Here is a 5913-nt window from a genome sequence, read left to right as displayed (position 1 = left end):
TATTGCCAATTTTGGATGCTGCTCTAACATGGGGCCTTACTTATTGACATAGTGTATCATTCTAACTGTGTAATTATGTCATGTCCTGAAGTGATGGCAAAGTATAAAATATGCTAACTGAGTGGTGAGATGAAGTAGAGTGGTACCAAACTTCAGTTTGTTCAATTCAGCAGTGCCTACAAGGAGATGACAACTATTTTTTATGACTTTTTACAGCTGGTTTGGTCAAAAAATTCCTGACAAAATGAAATTTTATTTCTCAGTGTTGATATTCCATTCCAAGTCCCAGATATTCTATAGAAGCATCTAGGGTTCATTGAGCTCTTGCCAAATCATAGGCAGGATTAATAATAAAACATTCATGTTGCCAGGCAGACTTTTAGTTGGACTTCAAAGGTCAGCAATACTTGAGCAGCCCTACCATACCAGGGCTTCCAGGGCATCTAGGCTCCCTGCTGTGGAGTCAGGAATCTAAAAACCTTGGGATAGCCAGCTCTAACTAGGACTCACTTCCCAGATACAGACTAAAAACCTTCAGCCACAGATTGATATTCTTGTCTATGATGGAGAACCGGGAAGTTCTGAACTCTTTGGCTCAATTTCATTTAATCCCAGTCCCAGGAAACATTTTCTCCTGCTACAGTTTCCAATTTTAATTTGTTAAATTTAAATTTCATGAGGGAATTTTGAAGATTCCTCACTTGCATTGACAAGCTCTATTTGACTCAAGATGTTTATGGACCGAGAAGAGGTAAGGCACTGCTGGATCTGGTACTGGCCAAAGGGGATGATCTAGTCAGTGACCTGAGGACTGAAAAGAAGCTTGGTGACAGTGATCATGAGTTGATCACTTTCTCTATCCATTGAAAAGCAGTTAGCAATGCAGAAATCCTCAATTTTAGGAAAGCTGACTTTCACAAGCTCAGAAGGTTGGTTGTTGAGACCCTGAGAGACTGATCTGACAGGGTGGGGAGTCCACAATGAGTGTTTGCTCCTTAAGGACATGATCCTAAAAGCACAAAGGAAGTCCATTCCAGCCTGTGGGAAAGATAGCAAAAGAACTGGGAGACCCCCTTGGCTCAAAAGGGAACTAATGGATCTCCTGAACCTGAAAAGAGAAGCTTATAAGGGATGGAATTCAGGAAATACCACTAAGGAGGATTATGCAGCATTAGCCCACACCTGTAGGGCAGCATTTCCCAACCTTTTCTGCCCCATAGCACACCAGCCAAATGCTGGTAGAATTTGTGTCTGATCAATTAAAAAAATTAGACACATGAAAGTCAGCAGGACCGAATGAACTCACCTGAAAGTGCTGAAGAAGCTGGCTGAAGAAGCTGGCTGAAGTCATCATGGGACCCCTGGTGAAACTTCCACAACTTGTGGTGTTCTGGAGAGGTCCCTGATGACTGGAAGAGGGCCAATGTCATGCCCATCCACAAGAAGGGGAGGAGGGAGAACCCGGGTAACTATAGGCCAATTAGCCTAACTGTCATCCCAAGGAAAATCTTGGAAAAAATCATCAAGGAATCTATCTGTGATAAGCTTGCAGAAGGTAGGATTCTGAATGACAGTCCACATGGCTTCATCACAGGCAGGTCTTGCCTTACTAACATCATTTCCTTTTATGACCAGGTAACTTGCCACCTGGACAAGAGAGAGGAGATTGACATTGTATACCTTACCTTCCAAAAAGCCTTTGGAAGTATATCACAATGTCCTCATGAGAAAATTGGAGGATTATGGGCTTAACTCCAAGACAGTCAGGTGGGTGAGAAACTGGCTGTGGGGTAGGGCCCAGAGAGTCCTAATGAATGGATTGGTGTCATCCTGGTGAGAAGTGTTAGGGTGATAGTATTTGGATCTTTGGAGCATTGGATTTGCAGCTGAATAAAAAGCTATAACCTGTGGCCTAGCAAGCTGCTAACCACAGACAGAATGGTATGTTTAAAGTAACATTGCAAGATGCTTAGGCAATCATTTTCCTAACAATATAGTAGTGTTGTAAGATATATAGCTCATTGTGTAAGAAGAACAGGATAAAGCAGATGTTTATAAATGCTTATGCTAAGCCAGCCATTTGCCTATGCTAAGTAGCCATCTTAACTGTGCCAACCATTTTCAAGTGAGTCTGTTTAAGTCTGTGCATTGTGAATGAGGTGAAGTCTTAGGAATATGGAGATAGTACAACATGGGACTGAAAAACAGACTGGAATGTAAAAGACAACACATAACTGGTAACAGAATCCAAGATAAAGATATGCAAAAAGGTGATTGGTGATTGGTAAAGAAGCCCCAGAAGCTTCCAGGCTTTGGTCGAAGTCCGCTCAAGTGACCAAAAGAAGCGAGGGTCAGGGTCTTAGGCATGTGCTCATAGCAAAAAGACATAAATAAGTAAATGCATAGTCAATTCCATGCTAATGAAACAAACAGTAAACAGAGGAGGAGCTTAAAATGGGAAGGACTAAGGGTGGTACAAAGGAGGGAAAAAGGTGGGGTAAATGTTAACGAGCATAAAACAAGGTGTATAAATATGGGAAAAAAATTGTTCATGGCAGTTTGTTGGAGCTGGCCCAGAGCTGTCTCCATTTTGAATAAAGCTGTTGATACGCCATGTGTGCAGGTGATGCATGATGGCATTGATCCGATGTCTCCCTAGTCATTGGGCGTCATATGGAGTTGAGATATAAGCAAGCACTATCCCACAGGGGTTGGTGCTAGGTCCAATACTTTTCAACATCTTTATTAATGATTTGGATGTGGAGATGAAGAGCTCACTGGCCAAGTTCATGGATGACACCAAGTTATGGGGGAGTGTGATCATGCTTGAATAAAGGCTACAAATACAGGCAAACCTAGACAGGCTAGCAAGTTGGGCAGATTGGAACCAGATGAAGTTCAACATCAAGAAATGTAAAGTGCTCCACCTGGGGAAAAACAACCCCCTGCACACCTACAGGCTTGGCAGCACCAAACTGACCAGCACCATGAATGAAAGGTACCTGGGGGTAATAATAGACCACAGTATGAATATGAGCTCGCAGTGCGACACTGTAGCCAGTAGGACAAATAATACTCTGGCATACATCAGTCGATGCATCTCCAGCAAAACCAAGGAAGTGATTCTTCTGCTCTATTCACCACTGATGAGACCACAGCTGGAGTACTGCATCCAGTTCTGGGTGCCACACTTTAACAAGGATGTGGACAAGCTTGAGAGAGTCCAGAGAAGAGCCACCTGTATGATCAGAGACTTGCGTGGCAATACATACAAGGAAAGGCTGAGGGACCTGGGACTCTTCAGTCTGAAAAAAGAAGGCTGAGAGGGGACTTGGTAGTACCCTACCACTACATTAGGGGAGTACATCAAAGGCTTGGTGAACAACTGTTCACCAGGGCACCCTTGGGGAAAACCAAGAGTAATGACCACAAACTCTTGGAAGACCATTTCAGATTCAGTATTAGGAAAAACTTCTTCACAGTCAGAGAATCCAGACTGCGGAATAAGATCCCTCCAGAGGTAGTATAATCACCTACTCTGGAAATCTTCAAGAGGAGACTGGACAGTCACCTTGCTGGGGTCACTTGACCCCAGTTGTCTTTCCTGCCTGGTTCAGGAGGCTGGGCCCAGTGATCTTCCAAAATACCTTCCAGCCTCACAATCTATGAATTGGACCCTTGCTGAACCAAATGGGGCAGCTGACAACCAACACCCAGGAAAAAGCTAATCTCCTCAATGATTACTTTGCATTGATTTCCCACCAGCCCAAGGGGATCACAGTACCTGGTAGGTTGCAGAGCTACCACACTAAGGGCAATCATATGCTTATAACTCTTGAAGATCTTGTGATGGAACAGCTTGAGAGGCTGAACATTCACAAGTCAGCTGGCCTGGATGGAATGCACCCAAGAGTGCTAAAAGTGTTCACTGATGTCATAGTATGACCAAGGGCGAGAATATCTGAGAACTCACAGCACTTGGGAGAGGTTTCAGAAGATCAGAAGAGGGCCAATGTGGTGCCTGTCTTCAAGAAAGGAAGGAAGGAAGTTCCAGGGAACTACAGACCAATCAGTTTGACCTCAATCCCTGGAAAGATCTTGGAAAAAATGATCAAAGAAACCATCAACAACACGCTAACAGAAGGCAACATTCTTAGAGACAGCCAACATGGTTTTGTTGCAGGTAGGTCTTACCTGACTAACCCCATTTCCTTTTATGACCAGGTGACACATCACCTGAACAAAGGAGAAGAGGTTGATGTCATATATTTAGATTTTAAAAAAGCCCTTGACTTAGTTTCGCATGATATCCTCATGGTAAAATTGGGGAACTGTGGCTTTGACTTCCTTACAGTCTGATGGCTGGGGAACTGGGCTCTGTGGTCAGACCCAGAGAGTGACAGTAGATGGAACTAAGTCAACGTGGTGCATGATGAATAGTGGCACCCCCCAGGGCTCAGTATTCAGATCAGTACTCTTTAATATATTCATAAATTAACTGGATTTGGGTATCAGAAGTGGACTGGCTACGTTGACAGACAACATCAAATTATGGTCACTCTTGAGGATAGGCTGGCAATTCAGGCTGACCTGGACAGACTTGCAAGGTGGGCAGATCAAAACCCGCTTACTTTCAACACAGAGAAATGCAAGGTGCTCCACCTTGGGAGAAAAAACCCACATAATACTCATAGGTTCAGTAGTGCTCCAGTCACTAGCACGATAACCAAAAGACACTTGGGGGTCATGATTGACCACAAGATGAACATGAGCTACCAATGCAGTGCCACAGCTGGCAAAGCAAATAAAACTCTGGCTTGCATCTACCAATGCATCTCAAGCTAGACCCAAGGAGTCATCCTCCTGCTTTACTTGGCCTTGGTGAGGCTCCAACCAGAATACTGCATCCTTTCTGAGCTTGACACTTTATAAAGGATGTGTAGAAGCTTGAGATAGTCCAGAGGAGAGCCATACGCATGATTAGAGGTCAAGACAAATGGCCTTATGAGGAGAGGTTGAGGGAAAAGGGACTCCTCAGCCTGGAGAAGCGAAGGCTCAGGGTGACTTGGTGGCAGCCTATAAGTATATAAAGGGTGTGCATCAGGAACTGGGAGAACAACTATTCACCAGGGCACCCCAAGGGAAAATAAGGTCCAATGGTCACAAACTGCTGAAAGACCATTTTAGGCTGGACAGAAGGAAAAACTTCTTTACTGTCCCAGTCTCCAGAGTCTAGAATAGACTCCCCCCCAGAAGTTGTGCAAGCACCTACTCTGGACACCTTTAAGAAACACTTGGATGCTTATCTTGATGGGTTGATCTGACCCCAGCTGACTTCCTGCCCCAAAGATCTCACAAGGTCCCTTCCAGCCCTAATGTGTATGAAATCTATGAAAAGTAAAATTTTGTCCAAGTTGAAATGAATCAAAATTTTGAAATATTGGAATTTTCTGAATACTAGTAATCTAAGTTTTGGCCAGCCCCAGTAGCAAGTTATCAAATTTCCACATCCCCACTGGGTATAAAGGAAGTGAGACTGGTCGGTTGGGAAGGAAAAATAAGCGCTCAGTAAAAGATTTTTCCATAGATAAACTAGGAATAGCTAAATTAGGGAAGACAATTTAAGCTGAAATTTATGGGGGGAACGTATTGTTTTGTTTGTTTTGTTCTTGCTTTTGCTTAAATCACCAGTCAAAAAGAACTCTAGGAAGAGGAAACTTGGACTAACTTCCAGTCCTTAGAATGGGAAAACTTGACCTAATTTATGAGCTGCACTTTTCATTAGATGTAAAAATACAGCAGGTAAAGAGAATATCAGATTTATGCCACATTTGTACTGTCTAAATTCTGAGCCGATCCAGAATCTGGTTTAGCCATTGGTGTAATTTGGAACAGCCCCTCGTGTTCAGCTGG

The sequence above is a fragment of the Gavialis gangeticus genome, unplaced genomic scaffold (assembly GCF_001723915.1).
Source record: "Gavialis gangeticus isolate Ggan-Ray unplaced genomic scaffold, GavGan_comp1, whole genome shotgun sequence".
Taxonomy (NCBI): domain Eukaryota; kingdom Metazoa; phylum Chordata; order Crocodylia; family Gavialidae; genus Gavialis; species Gavialis gangeticus.
The sequence above is the reverse complement of the archived record's forward strand: the minus strand, read 5'-3'. Positions refer to the sequence as shown.